The sequence below is a fragment of the Anastrepha obliqua genome, chromosome 5, assembly GCF_027943255.1.
Source record: "Anastrepha obliqua isolate idAnaObli1 chromosome 5, idAnaObli1_1.0, whole genome shotgun sequence".
Classification (NCBI taxonomy): Eukaryota; Metazoa; Arthropoda; class Insecta; order Diptera; family Tephritidae; genus Anastrepha; species Anastrepha obliqua.
The window spans coordinates 20,610,956-20,629,616 of NC_072896.1; the positions used below are offsets into that span (position 1 = coordinate 20,610,956).

An 18,661-nucleotide genomic window follows, 5' to 3' on the forward strand; every position below is an offset into this window, starting at 1 on the left:
CTAATTTTGCTAGGGCTCGCCTGCTGGTTGCCGTCAGTACCGTCATGTCACAAGGTATCCAGCCTAGCGAGGTGTAGTGGTTTACTTCTACGATGGTAGTGAAGCATTCCTTACCGAGTTTGAATGTTATTGTGTACATATATAGTGTACATAAGGCTGCCCGGCTCTCTGTACTTCTTCGCTTGAAAGACTGTGGGACTACCGCCTATTTTTGTTATTATAACCACACACCTCTTTGGTTATAAACTTTGGCATTTAGTTTATATATATATATATATATTATAGATTTTTTTTTTTAATTTAACTAACTTTCAATAAAAGCATTGTTTATTCTCTAACAAAGTAACGAAATTCAGAAATATTCTAAAAAATACTCAATTTTGTAAGCTGAATTTTTAGAATAGCATACAGTTTTATAGCTCATTCAATTTTAGTCCAACAAAGTCATTTCTATTTCCTCTTACAAAGTTCTTGCTCGAATTTTTTACATATTATATTATAAAAGAAAGAGCCTAGCACCTTCAACAAAAAAATTTCCAAAACTCAGTGGTATTTTGTAGTCACTTGAAACTTGCACCTTGTTAGAAAAGGTCTTTCAAAAGTGACATCTATAAGTCAGTAGCGAATAATTCCTAGACGGTACCTTTTTGCATATAATCTTTGACATTTGTCAAGGATAGAACAACGCGTTCAAATTATTGAAACTTATTATGAAAATGGCCGATCTTTGAGAACAACATATTGCAAGATTCGAGACTTTTTTTGGCGGCAATGACCGTCCGAATGTGTTGACAATTCAAAGGTTGGTGGAAAAATTTCAAGAAACTGGCTCTGTAGAGTATTGAAAAAGGATGGCCAAAAACTATATGTTCTGTTGAGAATATTGCTACTGTTAGGCAAAGTGTTGCTGAACAACCTTCGATATATCGACATTCTCAACAATATTCATTCATAAATGGACTGTTTGACGGATTTTACTTGTAGACGTGCCCATGGTGCACATTTTAATGACGTAATATTTCGCATATAATTGTTAAGAGCCTTATTTTAAATAAAAAATGTGAAACTTGAATGCCTCTAATTTTTTATCTGTCTTATTTTAAAACGACATCTAGAGGCGACTTTTGAAGGAGTCCTTTATAATATCTACAACCAGAAAAATTCTAGTTAAAATGTTCAAAGTTTTGATGAAATTTTGAAAAATTTTGTACAAAGTTGAAACTTTGCGTAATGCAGTTTTTGTTGCCCCAAGCCTGCGCACTGAATTTTAGGCTCAGGCTCATCTTTAACTAAATACATATATTATATATGTATAATTGGTGCGTACACCCTTCTGGGTATTTGGCCGAGCTCCTCCTCCTATTTGTGTGCGTCTTGATGTTGTTCCACAAATGGAGGAACCTACAGCTTCAAGTCGACTCCGAACGGCTGATATTTTTTATGAGGATCTTTTTCAAGGCAGAAATACATTCGGAGGTTTGCCATTGCCTTTGCCAAGGGTCGACCGCTATTAGAAAAAACGTTTTCTTCCTTTTGGTGTTTCTCGAAGATTCGAACCTACGTTCTCTCCGAATTCCTAATGGTAGTCTCGCACCAATCCATTCGGTTACGGCGGCCGCCTGTGCACTCTCAACTATACTGCATGAATTTTGGAACACCCTTTGTATAAATACATATATACTATAGGTAGATATTTTTATTTTCAATTCTTATAGGCTCCCTTTTTTATCAAATGGTTTTGGATGAGTTCGCATGTAAGCATGTAAGCAATATAAACTTTCTGCTTCATTATTTGCCAAGTGTAGGAGTGGCCAATTGCCGGTGTACAAAGTCATGCTGCGACCTGCCACTTTCCATCTCTCAATCAACGCTGCGACAACATAAGCCTATAGCAGACTATGACACAGATTTCTTAATCAATCAAAATGCCGCAACGATTAAAATATTAAAATATCATAGTATTATTTTTTATATTCACAAACGCACGCACATACTTACACATATTTACAAATGATCACTTAAGTTCTGAAAACTGTCCCTTGCAATTTGTCCACTACTCAGCACTGATTTGCAGCAACAAAGTCGTGTAGTACGCGCCAACAATGGCGACAGCTTGCAACAGACAATAAACAGCCAAGAGACGACGCCAGTGTGGGTGATCCCCTATCTTACATCTCTTATTTTTAGGTAGCTTTTTTATTGCGTCAATCAAGTGATTTAAGTGATTTAAGCTGTCGCCGCAAAAGATCAGTTTCCCTCTCTATTTTGATTTCATTATTTCAATATTATTTCGTTGCGGTTCGCTGATATTTTGAGTGTGGGTAAAAATTTAAAATTGTTTTTTTTTTTTTTTTTTTTTTTTTTTTTTTTTTTTCAGTTTTAATCTCTGGGTACTTGCTTGAGAAGACCTTGAAATTTTCCAAAAAAAATTAGCTGTTGCTTTTTTATATCTCACTTTAAGCCGCTTCGGTTTTTACGCCGATTGATTTCAATGAGTAAAATCCTTTAATTTGGTTAAGTAGCTAATAATGCGATTTGAAACCCTTCCATCAAAGCAGATTACTTAGCTGTGGAGCAAGATGTAAGCAGTGGCATGAGAAGGAATTACTTACGGTGCTTATTTAGGTATCAAGGTTACCTGCTAACCACTTTTTTCACTGGATTGGGAAATTCGTAACAATTTTTTCGAAAAGGGCTACTAATACAAAAAAGAGTATGTTGATTTGCGTACGAAGCTAAAAATTATTTTTTTCATGCTCATCTGCCTAATCCGTCTCAGATATTCTGCTGTGTAGAAGTTGACCCAATTAGCTCTAAGGCATTGCGCAGATTACTCTCAAAAGGCAAAAGTTTGGAGCGAAAAAAATGCTGCACTTAAGTGGTCCCGGTGGTCGAGAACTCGAAAAATGAGGGTATTTTCAGGAATTTTTTTTTTTACAATAAAAGATGAAAAGCGATATTTAATTTTTTAGGCTTTTTATTTTACTTCTTTTACCTTCGGTGGGTATGGAGCAGCTTGGTGCAGGTTGGATCTTTCAACAAGATAATAATCCATAACGCACCGCAACTATTGTTCAGGATTTGCGGCTTTATTAAGCTCCAAAATATACCACCGCCAAGTCCAGCTTTAAATATTATTGAAAAGTATTGAAATTTTGGGAATGCAAAATTAGAAAAAATCAGGTTTCTAGCGCTGCTATACTCAAAGAGCGCAAAATAGAAGCTTGGAACCGTGTAACATCTGCAAAGCTGGAAAATTTAGTTAACTCGATGTCACGCCGACTTCAAACGGTTGTTGATGCTAACGGTCGACCAACTAAATACTAAAATTCAACAAAATCTAGCATTTAATAAAGTTTTCACACTAAAGTAGCTATAGTAAGAGCCTTCTGGCCACGGGTAGATCGGAGACACTCAAGGGCATTTTCTGAGGTAACAAACTCGCAGCTCTCGAATTTGGTTTTTGTGCATTGTTTGTTAGGTATCCATGCGGTGAGGCATAGGATAGCCTCAAATATTTTCTGCAAAAGCTGTCTGGAGAATGATGTGGAATCATCTCCTCACTTTCTCCTCAGCTGTCCCGCTCTAGAGTCCCGCTAAGATTCAGACATTTGGGCTCTCACTTTTTTGCGAAACCTGTGGATAGGTCAGGTTCAGCAATTTTAAGCTGTTAACGCAAAGTAATTAGCCGCCGTTTGGTTGGCATCCTCCAATCCAAAGCACCTTCTTCTTTTTTCTCCCCTGTTAGGTTTTCCCACCTGTATTTTTGTTCTGTATGGCATCACAATAGACGAAAATGATTTTTTGTCCAGGTGGATCCTCTCTTGGGCAGCTATTTATCCTAGCCGAAGTTATTTTTTATTTACTGCAGGCAGACTCAAAGCCAAAGTTTTTTTTGCGTTTTTCTTCATAACTGTGTGATTTTGTATTAAAAAATGAATTTTTTTGAAAGATTTGAAATAAAACTGACATCTTTCAATAAAATCTTCGGACTTTCAAACTAAGTGGTTTTATAGACATTTGTCTATCTCTGTATGTATTATTCTTCTTTGACATGTTTTTTATTTAGTCTCTAAAATATTGTAAAACTATATATTTCAAATAAATAAATAAAAAACCAACACAAAAAATATCACAATATTATTTGCATATTAAGTAAGTTATTTATTTATTTAAGCGTACGGTCAGAACTTTAAATTGTTCGTAGCTTTTTTCGGCAAAGTAACAAATTAAAATCTGTTTTTATAATTTCGAAATCACATTCGCCGAGAACTTGAAAAGTCCTTTAAAAATCTATTGACTAAAGCAGTGGCAAATTTTATTTTATTTTATGATTAATGTTTCAAAACAAAAATGAAGTTTCACCAGACATCTTGAGGACCTGGACCTCGCCGATGACATCTGCCTCCTCTCTCACAAACTCTCTGACATGCAAGCGAAGGCGGGCAGACTAGTTGCGCTGGCACACACTGTCGGACTGGAGGGGAACATCGCCAAGATCAAGGCTATGAGAGTTAACCACAATAACGCAAGGCAGATATTGGTTGACGGATGCCCGGTGGGATTTGTCGAAAGCTTCTGCTACCTCGGCTGCATCATCACGGCAGATGAAGATGTCAACTGCAGGCTAAACAAAGCAAGGCGGCAGTCGGACGAATGCATACAGTATGGGGGAATTCGAAAATCTCCAGGCGCACTAAACTACGAATATTCGACTCATGCATGAGGTCCGTATTGTTGTACGAAAGCGAAACATAGCTGGTCTCTAACACCATCACACAGAGGCTACAGTCCTTCATCAACAAATTTCTCCGCATCATTTGCAGAATATTCTGGCCAAACACCATCAGTAACGACGCACTGTGTAGATTAACTAACGAGGAACCTATCCTTAGGCAAATCAAATACAGAAAGTGGCGATGAATAGATGACAAATTGAGAAAACCACCAGATAGCATCACGAGAACGGCACTGGACTGGAAGCGGCAAAGGAGCAAAGGTCGCGATCGACCAAAAAACGCTTGGAGAAGGTCGATGCTGTGCGAACTAGCAGATGCCGACATCTCATTGGACGGTGCAAAAACAACAGCACAGAACCGTGTACGAGTCTTGGCGAGGCCCGTTGCTCCCGAGAGGAGTGAACAAGGAAAACAAGGAATGGACTGCTAAACTGCAAATCACCTCTCAATGGACAACAAGATTATCGCCTACAAATCTGTACTCAAACCAGTGTGGACTAAAGGAATCGAACTGTGGAGGACAGCATCAAATTCAAACTTAAAAATTTGTAACGTTTTCAGTCCAAGACCCTACGCAGTGTGGCAAATGCCTCGTGGTTCATGACAAATGTCCAAATTTATCGGAACTTAAAATTCCTTAAATAAAAGAGGAAATCAAAAATCTAGCCACCAAATACCGAGATTGTATTCAATCACAACCAAATAAACTGGCCTTTACTCCCATGCCACCAATACGTGTCTTTTAAGGTTGAAAAGGAAAACACTGATCCAGCGCATATAAGAGATACCTATAAAATGTTAAATTTGTTTACTAGAAAGGATATTTCATAGGAAATATAGGCACCTTTAATACTTAAATCATTGTCATTTTTTAAATGAAGTCAAATATTTGTAAAAGATTTTCTATGAATTAGAATATAGACGGAATACAAAATAAAGTTGAATTAAAAAACAAAAAAAGCCTGCCTTTCACTTCTTTATAACTTCGGCCCTATAAGTTCACATCAACACAAAATTTTTGTATTTATTATTTTCCATTATTTTGGTTCTAATCGAAATGAGTTACAATCCCTGACCTCGCACATAGAGGATTTGATAGTATAAAATGTTAAGAAAATATAGCAAAAGGTTTATTATAAATATTAATGTTTTATTTGTTGATGAGTATACAAATACATCTATAAATTCCCATTGTGTGATGAGCCATTGATGGTTGCCTATTTAATTTACAACTGCGCAGAAGCTAAATTAAAATGATTTAATTTTAATGTATCATAATAACGTCTCAATATAGAGGAAATAAATATTTTATTGCTGCGCTAACCTTCATCAATGAAATGAGTTTAAAGGGGTCAAACAATCAACGTAATTATAAATGTAGGCCTTCAGAGCTTTAAGAACTTTCATGCACAAAGGTACATTATATTTATTGGAGTTTCAATTTATTTCTTTATAAGATTCTTTTTTTAACTCAGCTTTTTTTTAATTTAACTTCGATCCTCGAATTGATGGCGGCTTAGTTATAAAGCCCAAACTATGCACTAAACTCGCGCACCTATACTCGTAAAAGCATCAAAGCTAAGTTGGCTTATACTTCATCCACTTAATTTATTATGGATAAGTTCGTGCGGTTTTACAACAGATGGCGTAACTTGATTATTATTCCATCGATCCACATTTCCAAACATTCATTGGAGAGCTACTGTCGTAAGGCACAAACGTCAGTATAAGTTTTTTATTTGAAGCGTAAACAACAATATTTTTACCACACTTGAAAATGTCGAATTTCGTGCCAAATAATGTGTTTTTGCGGGGAATTCTTCTTCATTATTTTAATATGAAGAAAAAAGCAGCCGAAAGTCATCGTATCTTGGTGGAAGTTTATGGTGAGCATGCTCTAGCTGAGCGAACGTGCCAGAAGTGGTTTGCACGCTTTAAAAGTGGTGATTTTGGCCGCGCCGCCAAAGTTCATGGATACCGAATTGGAGGAATTGCTCGATCAAGATCCGGCTCAAACGCAAGAAGAGGTTGCAAAAACTTTGGGAGTTGATCAATCAACCATTTCCAAACGTTTAAAAGCCATGGGAATGATCCGAAATTCAAATTTCGAAAAAAACCGCACGAACTTATTCATAGACCTATTAATTTTGGTAAGATAAAAGCGAATGATTATTTTTTCGCTTTATTTCGACAAAGGAATTATCATACCTAGGATTAGTATTATTCAAAGATCAGCCTGTACAATTACAATCGGTGCATCGAGCTCATGTCCAAGGGTGGCTCTTAATGCACTGACACGCGTTATCCTAGTAGATCTCCATATTAAGAAGATGGCTACCATGAGTGATATATGGCAGGTTACATGAAGCGGAGCGCTGGAGGGAAAAAACTTACAATTCACATCGAGAAGGGCTGATTACATCATCCCAATAGTAATTTTTGACACTCTTTTTAGAATTGAAAAATCTGCACGTCTTCCTAATGCTTGTAGTATCTTCTTGTACTGGATTCAATTACAACAACCTCTAAACTGGTGAAAAAAAGCAGGAATACCCTAACCATCTTGAGTGTAAATCATAACGTTGCCTTAATTTGGATCCCGGAACATCAGAACATTGATGGTAACGAAAAACCAGAAGAACTGGCTAGAGGAGGATCGACCATAATAACATTCTTCCGGAAAAGGTATTCACACCACTGGGTGCTCTCAAGAATACAATTTCCTCAAAATACCTCCGAATCGCGGATTGTAGATGGAGAGACCAAACGAAATGCAAAATAAACAGAATGTTATGGCCCATCTACAAACACAAACAAACGTCAATACTGATAAATATGAAAGGAAGATACCTTCAGACTTACGGTAGGTATAACTTTCCTCTGGTCTATCGGAGAACAAGTAGACAAAATGGGCATCCCTTACATCTCTGTCACAGTTGTAAGCAACCGGAGAAAAAGGAAACGATTTTCCATTTCCTTTGTGAATGCTCTGCCCTATAAAAGGAGAGAATGTCAACCCTGGGCAAACCACTATTCGAGAGTCTCGAACAACTGTCAGGCCTAGACGTCAACAACCTAATAGGGTTCACAAACCGCACAGACTGGATATAGTAGTGTAGGAATAATCCGTATAACTTGATGGTAGCGAGGATGCGGCAACAAAATGGTGCGGAAGAGCTAATTGGATTATTGGGGAATCTCCACTTTAACGAACCAACCAACCAGGATTATTTGAGATTAATAAGCGCCAGTTTCGTTTGATAATATTTTGAAGAAAGCCCTCTATCCGACCAGTTCATCTTCGCAAGCCTCTCTCGCTACCAGTTTTGTGCAAACAAATTTTATAAATACTTAAAAAGGTCATAATCGTTTGGTGCCAAGTCTGCAGTCAAATACACGTTTCGCACTTTATTTTACATGATATTTATCACTTCTCTATGGAAATTTTCCCACCCGCAAATTGGGAGTTTCATAAAAATGATAGAGTCTACATATTTAATATTTTATAGTAGTATTTTTTGCTCAGAATGGATTGATCTGGTCGAGGGACGGGATTTTTGACTAGTAATAAATAAACAGGTGTTTGGAAATATTTAAATGTTTCAGAGAAGAGTAACCTGCAATATCTACCTATATATCGAAAATCGTTAATCTATGCGAATCTATGTTCATTAAGACTGTCTAACTTGTTTTGGTCCATACTATTGCATCCTAAAATATTTTACATTCATTTATTTTACTTAATTTTATTAACACCCTCGAGTTATAGGTGCATTGTATAAAAAGTATGGTGTACTAATTTAATCGAAATTTTACATTCAAATTGAGTGCAACTTACACAAAATAAGCGCATAAACAGCTCATAAAATATCCAATTATCCAAATAAGCATTTATAATCGCTTTAATTAAACAGATTTGAGAATGCGCAAGCAGCGTCGCCCACAAGCGGTTACTAATTGGTTTATATACAACTTTTGCTAAACAAATATTTTTAAAAGCGCCACACAAAAACGTGAAGATGTGTGTATGTGTAAACGATTTTTTATGCATACGCAGCAGTAAATCGGTGTGGATATTTAGTTGGGTAGTTCGAGTATAGTCCCTTTTGGAGTAGTATCGGACCACACTTAGCTTCCACTTGTTTACTCTGTCGGTTGCCTTTGCATATACTAATGATTTGAAAGAAGCCAGAGTTTTGATTTATCTTTGAGAGAGCAGGATTTTTTTCCAATTTTGTAACTATGAAAGTTACAGATTTCTTCGGAGATCGGGTAGATTTAAAGAAAATTAAAAGGGAATCCAAGTGTAGTACAATGGACTCAATTAATGTCTGAGTGCTGCACTTGCTAGTTGTCCCGACAAAAAAAAAAAAAAAAAAAAAAAAAAAAAAAAAAAAAAAAAAAAAAAAAAAAAAAAAAAACTATGAAAAGTCATACATAATTGTGATAGATGAGACCTCTTCGGTTCGCCAAGCGTCAGCAAGTGGCGAATAGGTGAAGAAATATATGCTCGTAGCACTGGAGAAGAACTGTAAAAGTTTGCATTTGCTTGGAAGCGCTTAATGAGTTTTAATAAGGCCGCGTTCATACGGGGATACATTTGTTGCTTCAACTCGTTATTTGCGATGCTCGTACTTCCTCAACATCCTTTTTTGTTCTCGTTCTTCTCAATGTTGTTCTTGACTGTAGACTAAAAACTAAGAATTTTAAGGTAAGTGAATACGACGGGAATATTAAACGAGTAGTCGTTAAATTAAAGCAGCAAAAGTCTGCCTGTGAAAACGCGGTCTGATGAAACTCTCTCGAAAGAGAGTTGGCAGCATAGAAAAAAGTGAGTTATACCAGTTGAATGAGGTATGAATAACTAAACTCGCTAGCGGTGAATCTTACTCGATAACTTTGTTCTTGCTTTTACATGCAAATTTTTCGTCAGAAGAGTAGAGCTTAGAGAAAGCGAGCAGAGAAGTGGCGAAATGAAAAAAGTTTGAAACCAACTATGTTTAGGTACATTCCATTAGATATCATCTCATCGGTTTCTTTCTGATAGTAAAATCGATAAAATCGATTTCTGGGACTCCTAAAAGCGATACCAATTGCTATACTTTGTACAGATAGTCAAGCAATTTCTCTCACATCATGTAAAAAATTATAAAACATTTTATGACTATTTTTTCCGCCTCAAAATTTGCAATTTATTATATTAAAACTAAGTGGGAAGCCAAACTGCGTACGTTGAAGTTTACAGAAAACTCTGTTTAAAATATGTTGATTAAAATTTCCTGATTTTTTATATTATCTGTGCAAAGTTTGAACAGATACAGAATATTTCACCAAAAATGGCTTCAGTGTCCATGTTTACTAGTGTGAGTAAAGCGAAGAAAATGGTTGCTTGAGCTCCAATCTTCTCCTTCTGCTGGCGATCCCACAATTTTACAGATAAAATATCGAACTTGAAACTATTAAAATAAAAATTAAAAATTAAAGGTCTTGAAAAATAATGAATAACATTTAACAACTACAATATTAAATTGTATTTTTAACAATTTCATCATCTCGATTTCCTGCTGTTGTTAGAAAAGTTCCTTGAAATTGCGGACACTTTAGCGAAAAATGTGGCAAACACTATCTTCATAGGAAGCGGAAGTACTAGCAATTGGGGAAGCCTGTAGGTTACTAATCGCAGATTTCTCTTTTAAGGGCAATATCGCTATTCTTTCGAATAGCCAAGCCGCAATCCAGGCGCTGGACGCGACTATAACAACCTCTAAAGTGGTGGAGCAAAGTAGGAATAGCCTCACCAACTTGAGTGAAAACCATAGAGTAACCTTGATTTGGGTCCCGGAACACCGGAACATAGAAGGTAACGAAAAAGCTGATGAACTGGCAAGAGGGGGATCTGCCATGAATAGCGCTCTTGCAGTACCAGTATTCACTCCACTAGGTGCGGTCAAGAATGCAATTTCTCTAAAATACCTTCGAATTGCAGATTGTAGATGGAGAGACCAGACGAAATGCAAAATCAGCAGAACGTTATGGCCCACCTACAACCTCAAGCAATCGTTGACATTAATAAACATGAAACGACGGGACACCTGCAGACTTACGGCAGTCATAACTGGCTTCTGGTCTATCGGAGAACAAGCCGCCAAAATGGGCATCCCTCACAACACATACTGTCATAGTTGTAAACAACCGGAGGAAAAAGAAACAATCTTCCATTTCCTCTGTGAATGCCCTGCCCTATGGAAGGACAGAATGTTAACCCTGGGCAAACCGCTGTTCGACAGTCTCGAGCAACTGTCTGGCGTAGACGTCAACAACCTAATAAGGTTCCTAAACCGCACAGACTGGATATAGTCCTGCTGCAAATAACTGTTAAACAATTTGGTAACGAGGATGTGGCAACAAAATGGTGCGGAAGCGCTAGTTGGATTCTGGATGAATCACCACTCTAACCAACCAACCATCTTCATAGGTCCTGAAACTTTCTGCGGAGTAAATAACAGCTTCAAAAGTGCCTTTCTACGTGAGCAGAAACAATGAGGCCTAATCGACTACTGGAGAGCCCAATAGAGCATGTGGCAGTCGAAAAGGATCATAGATCGAGAACAGATGAGGGCAGAAGCAACTCTTAACCTAAGCAGGAAGGACATAAAACTTTAAACTGAACAACTAACAGGACACTGTAAACTTAATTATCACATGAAAAATATAGGTGCAATAGAAAACGATTCCTGTAGACTCTGCAAAGAGGCACAGGAAACACCGGAACATATTCTCTGCGACTGCCCAGCAGTGACACTACGCAGACTAAATTACCTGGGAAATGGTGTTACAGATCTAAACCTCCTGGTATAAATTAAGCATACAGACCTTTTTAGGATTTGTTAACAGCCTAAAACTGTTTCAGTAGGCTACATGGCTGCACAATAGATCTCTTCAGGACGCAGTGCGAAAACAGCCGACCAATAATAAAATAAAATAATAAAGTTCCTGAGTTCCTAAGAAAACTGTTTTCTGCAAATTCATCGTTTTCCCCCTATTTTTCTTGAAGTTTTAATACCAGCCCGTGATATTTCTCATAATATTCCTAAGTACGCAGCTTTTCGTCTTTTAATGTTAATGAGCAATTATCGGTCTTGTCGAATTTTTCGAGATAGTGAGCAGAGAAGTGGCGAATCGAAGGTGTCTATGATATTATGAGAAAGCAAAATAGAAGTTAGAAAAACTAACACTCCAACATTTTAGGAAAAGTGAGAAATTTTAAATTGAAACTACTAAATTTTGTGGCGGTTCTAAGCAGATATTCACAGGAAGGGTTTTTTTTAGAAAATGAAATGTTATAAATTCGATGGAGTTTACCTACAAAGTCGCAAAAAACTAGCATCACAAATTAGGTTTACTTTCGGTGTAAAGTACAAAAAGTTATTGCGTGATTGAGAGCAGAAACGAGTGTGGAAATACGCTAACCAGAGCGTTTATTGTCATCTAAACAAAATAGTACTAGACACACTAGTACCACTTTGTATTCATTTTATGACTAGTTTGTGCAAATATAGTCATTGCCATGATTTTTACTCCACGGTATTTACATATCCATATATGTGTATTGTAAGTATGTATGCTAAATAGTCGAATATTTGGTGAGTTGTTTGATCGAATTTTTGTCGGTTTGAAACTTTGAAGATCGTCAAGTTTAGACCTATGTATGTTTGTATGTGTTTTACATGTTCGCATGCGCATAAATTAGCATAAAATATCATTTCATATCATATCTACCTACCATCATTTAGGCAACTAAATGTCACAAACGACATAATACACTTGTTTACAATTTACATGCATACTTACACATATACATACATATATATGTAAATAGCAAATTGTAGAAGCAGAAGAAGTTTTAAAGAATAATTTTATTGACAAGCGCTAATGATTTGAGTTTATACATCTCTATACACAGGATGGTCCATATAGCAGTTTATTTTTAAAAATTCTAAAAAAGAAAAAAAAAAGTTTAGTTTTTTTCGGCTTAAGGACCTGAATCGTTCATGAATTGTTCGCTATTATAGTCCTTCACGACTTGCTACAAAAAAAGGGAGAAAGGCGTCAGTAGCTTCGAAGTGGCCAATTGATAACGCCGATGCGACTGGTATCAGAATTATCAAACTAGGCGCGCAACAGATTGATTGTAGTCATGGAGAGGCAATAATGTTACCTAATGGGCAAAATGGGCCAATGATGCCACCGCTCCAAAGACGTGTCAAACTGTCACTCTCTGCATTACCCTCTGTGCGGCAATTCCACTTGTTAATCTTTTCACGCTTGCCGAAAGTGGTAAAATTCTTAAAAAATATTACCGAAACTGCGGCTCAGTTGCAAATACGCAAATTTAGATTTTGGTCAAAGAATCAAAGAATCATTCAATCAAAGAATTCTGGGCGAGGCAAAGTTTTATTTCAGCGGCCACAAGAAAAACGCGGCATAATTAAGGCCAACACAATCCACAAGTTTTCGACCAAGATTGACTATTCGATGAGGTTTATGGCATCGCGCCTTTAACGGACGTTATTTTTTTCTAAAGCCCTTTTTTGGTTTCTGGCTTTGTGTAACGTCTTAAGGGATCGAGTTTTTTCAGATTAGTTATGAACTCGCAGCTCCGAGCCCGCCAAATGGCATCGTTAAAACGATTGATAAGAATAATTATTATTCGAACGTAAAAGCGTTGAGGTATAAATTAATGGTGCACAAAATGTTGTCCTTTATCGCACACAATTTCGTCCGAGAAGACCTCTTCTGAAAATTTCCAGAAAATATTTTTGTTAGATATTAAGTTTGTAGGTTAGATGGAAGATTAATCTAAAATGCAAATTAAATATTTTTCAGATTTTAACAAATAAGGGTCAATATTACCCATATAGGTAAGAAATACTGGGTTTGTAATTATTACCAGTCTATTGGGTTGATTTTGTTTTCAAATTCTATTTTTTTTTAACTTTACAATATGGGACTTATCTGGGGCTCTACTCAATCATCTGTTGCCACTCACCGAAAACGAAGAACTGACTCGACAATCGGACAAACGATGCGCATCAGAAAAAAGGACTGTATTCACAATTATCGATTTTTCTTCTTTCTAATGGGACATTTAACCCATCGTGATCTTCTTTTTCGTCCTAGTTCCCATTGCCTTCCTTTCGTTGGTTAAGTGCTGCCAATTGGCTCATAATTATAAAAACTGAAAGAATACTTAATTAAAATACCTTAATTGTTTCAAAAAAATATGCGCCATGAAATTTGGTTGTAGACTCTAAAAGGCAATGTCAAATGCTGTTTTATATGATTTTTTTTAATAATTTAATGAACCAAAAGAGTCAAAATAGGAAAACTTCAATACACTGTTAAAAAAATTGTAATATTTTGGGGGAAAACGGAAGGTCGTTCATAATTCTGCAGCTTTTACTCTTTGATATTTGATACACCACATTATTATCTTCTTTTTGTTCCACAATATAATTGGATTGGACAACTCCGGGGGCTAAACTCAATCCTTGCTTGCCATTCTCTGACGAGGCATGCCCCAAATTGAATGAATTTTTATTATGAACACTCAAATTGATTAATTAATCAAAGCTTAGCTCAACCGAAAGTTAGAAACTTTATGTTTCAAAACCTCAAACAGTTGTGCTCATATAATTAATTCACTTTATCTTTTTACAATGTTCGCAATGTTTTTGATGCTAAATTTTTATCGTTAAATTTTTATAAAAATATAGTATATAATACAATAAAAAACTCTGAGTTCAAAGTTGAAGATTTTGCACAAAATTCAAAAATTTTTTAAATTTAAAATATTTCAAAAGATTTTCAAATTCTTAAGAAATCAATAAATCTTAAGAAAACTTCTGGATATACATTTGTATAGCCCATTCAATTTTAATACAATAAAGTGTGAGTTTGAAGTCGCTTAAAAGTCCACTTAATTTTTAATATATTATTTGTTTTTTTTTTTGTGGCATAAGATTTTCAGCTTTTTCTTCCATATGAATCACGACCGAACTTGAGCTTAATATGGAAAAAATATTCACAATATATGAGAAAATATGCGCGATAATTGAAGAGATTCTTAGAATCCATGTTATAGATTGCTAGGTCGTTCACAAATTTTTCCCAAATTCTAGTTGCAACGATATAAAATATCATATAATGGGACATGTTCAGAAACAATCGAGAAGTCGCTCTTTTACACCCCGTGGCAAAATGGAACAACCAATTTGGATATTTTTTTTTGCATGGTTATTTTTATATAAAACTAGCATTTCCCAGTGGGCTTCGCACCACTATACATAAAATGTTTTTTTTATATCGCAAGAAATTTTTCATATTAAATTTTCTTTATAGAACTCGTAAAATGTTTAAACAGTTGAATTAGTTGATTTTTTTCATTCAACATACTTTCTAAAGATGCCACAATAGCCTTTTCTGTACTTTTGTAAAATTTGATTGTGGTGGTCACCTATATACAGGTAAGGTGAAAGAGCCGATAAAAACTTGTAATTAAACTTTGATTCTTTACTTTCCATTTCAATTTTTTATGCTTAATAAATTATGCTAAAATAAATAAAGTTAAAAATGTTTTTCCAGTTCCTTGAATGCTCCAGTTTTTATTATATTTTCGTCCAAAATTAATATTAACATAATACACTTACAACCACAACAGTACAACAGAAACGCTCATAAGCGGCTGTGTATTTGTTGTTGTTTTTCCCATACAGGCATTTCGTATGAGAGGAAACCATCACTCACATAAAATGTCATAACTCAGGAACGGCTGCACCGATTTCAATCAAACTTCACACAAACCACCTCCTCAAAGATAGAAAAGAACTCTAAAATTTTTGTGTCAATCGATTTGGCGGTTCTTGAGTTATAAGATTACCATAGGAAATGTAACTTCTTTTTATATATATAGAAGATTACAATTCATTTTCTAACAAAAACTATATAAATACAATTTTCAAATTTAATGTAAAAATAAGAAAAATTTCACAAACTTTTCATCCTGACCCCAAAATTTTTTTTCAAACTTGCTTAGAAAGCTATAAAATTGCATTCCAAAAATCTTGCCATAAATTCTAATTGAAAACCGTGGAATTCGGATGAAAAGTTTATGGTATTTTTCTAATTTTTGCATAAACTTTTAAAATTTGATTTATGTGGGTTTTGTTGGGCAATGAAGTTTACTTTTATACAAAAATAATTAACATTAAAAAACAAAAGGAAAATTGTCAAAATTAGTAAAACTTTGTCAAAATGTTGTTGTCGATAGCCATGTATTTCCACAACGTTACCATTTCTTGAACAACTTTTTCCAATCGTTAAATTTGAAAAAAAAATCTACTACTTTTCAAATGTTTTTCAATTATTTAAAACTAATTTTTACACCGAACATTTTTCCCTTAGCAAACCACTAAATTAAAAAGAAAAAATTCAACCATTTCTTAAAGTTATCTAATTTAATTTATCTATTAAAATCGCTTCTACATTTGCTCACCCTTGCTCACAACGTAAGATCCGTCACTCTCAGTGTCTATAAACACAATGAATTTCAAATTATTTTCACACAAAATGCGAAATCTTCACTGCAAACAACAAAACGCCTCAAAACTTGCAAATTGTAGACCCTTTAACAGATGTTCAAAGCGCGTACCTCCTTCTCCAGACACACACACACTTTCGTTTCCAAATCAAAACAATCAATAATTCAAATTGATTTTTATTAGATTCTCACTATAGCACATTTGTTTATTTTGATTTGATCCTTCACCTTGAACGTGCGCTCATAAACACACACAACGTAAACATTAACTTCAGCGACTGAGAGACGACTTCCGATCGCACGTTAAAAATGTCACTCAGTACTAAGAACTCTTTCGTTTCGATTTTAGCAAGCGAACTTACAAACCACTACGGTTAGCGTTTGAACGAAGACTGGTCGCGTTCTATTTTGTTGGCGAACGATCAGCAGCAGCAGCACCAGCAGTAGCAGCAACAATCAACCAACTAACCGCAAAGAGAAGTTAGCCAGGCTAATAATCGCGCTCTTTCCTATAATACCTACGCATACACTCATATCGCTCACATGCCTACACTCATACGTACCTATAAGTATATTAGGTGGTACCTGGTGAGTGGCTAAGTGAGTGCTCGTTTGAACGAACGTTCATTGCGCTGCATAGTTGGTAATTTAAATCGAGCAAAACGTGTCACTGTATCGTTGATGTTGCTGTGAGTAGCAGCCAGCAACACGATCACCTCAACAGCAGCAGCAGCAACAACACAAAACTAGCAGAAAGTGAGTTGCCAGTAATACTACGCCCACGTAGAGCTATTTTGCTGTTTACGCTTTTGTAGCATAGTGTTTGCGCTGGTTGTATGAAAGATTTGCGTTTGTGTGTAAGAATGCGCTGTGTCTTCCAGTGCCACTATGCAGTTTCAGATTTGTTGTAGAATGCAAACTATATTTCTGGCAAAGTTAATTCGCTTTCAGTTAGATTGATAGGAGAGTTTCTTATATTAATATTATTTTTTTCCTTATTCACTCCTCTCGGGAGCGTAGGGCCTCGACAAGACTTGTCTTGACTTGGTTTCGTTAATCTATTTGATTTTTGATTTTATTTTTTGTTAAATTTTAATTTATTTTTTTTAGCAGCAGAAACCATTAAATCTAAGTTTCATAAATTGAACAATTTCAAAAAAAATAATTAACAAAAAAATCTTCGCTAGTATCTTTCTCTCGAACCCTCTAACGGCTGCCATCGTTCATGCTTCTGTGCTATAGAAATAAAAAATGAAAGACTTATAAAAGCTTACTTATAAATTTATACATTTTTGTGAAATGCTACCAAAGAGATAGTCCTTCGTTCTGCTAACGTAGAATCAGTTGTCATGAGAATATTTTGTTTTTTTTTCCAAGGTATTTTCTTTAACTTTCCTTTTGTGCTCGGTCTTTTCCATAGTCCGACTTTTATTTTTGTCCCAGTAGCGATCCTCAGCGAATAATTTAAGGGCTATCCACATGGCAATTAAATTATTTGTCTATCCCATCGCAGAGTTCAAATGGATCACCGATTCAAACGGCTTTTCACTGTCTGCTATAATTCTAGAATATCCAAATTTTGCCCTCGGCCCGAAGTTGTACTTGCCCATAAATTGTAATTGTTTGAGAACACAGTTGTTGTATGTCTTTTGTGATGATATCCTACTTAATTCAAAGTAGGCCATGCTATTGAAAGGGATTCTCCGTTGGTAGCTGTCAACCGGTATTAGTTGCTTGCTTTTCCAGCAAACGAAGCCTTGTTTGTTCTCTCGATCACGGCACAAAAAAATTCCACTTAAATAATCTTCTTATGCTGGATCATGCCGCCATTCAGCTGAGCTTCTCCTACGAATTAATAAGACTAATGAAGGAACCTACACCTTTAAGCCTTCATCCACCAATACAGCTTTTTATTAGAACCTGAAGCTCTTTATTTTTGTCCTTCCTTCCTTGGCCATACTGGTCTTTAAGTTCCCAGCTGAGACTAGTAAATGTGATAAAGGTCAAGATTTGTCGTTTAATCAAGAAGTTTTCTTCTATTAAATACTAATTACTAATTATTTCATATTCAAGGTTTTATCTACCTGCGCGCAATAAGACCTAGGTAACGTTCCTTAGACAAGATTAGTTTAAGAAAGGTTGACTGATTTTAAAGAGTATGCCTCAGACACCCCGAAAAGAAGAAATTAATCACACCTGCCCACTTACCTTTTCCAGTATTTTGGAGGATCCATTCAATGTTCCTAACAATGCAGTAGATTCTCTAAGAAACGAACACTCATAAATTTAAAGCCATCCTTCAAAGTTTTAGAAATTCACGGGC

The 18,661-nt window shown here is 35.7% G+C and overlaps 1 protein-coding gene across 1 annotated transcript in view; it reads right to left on the reverse strand.

The window, feature by feature from the left end:
* Nucleotides 1-16,771, reverse strand: part of LOC129248566 (uncharacterized) — a 58,617-nt gene extending 41,846 nt beyond the window's left edge. The window contains exon 1 of the mRNA XM_054888163.1: nucleotides 16,567-16,771. The gene's annotated coding sequence lies outside the window, so the exon portion shown is untranslated. The remainder of the gene's footprint in view (nucleotides 1-16,566) is intronic.
* Between the last annotated feature and the right edge of the window lie 1,890 nt (nucleotides 16,772-18,661).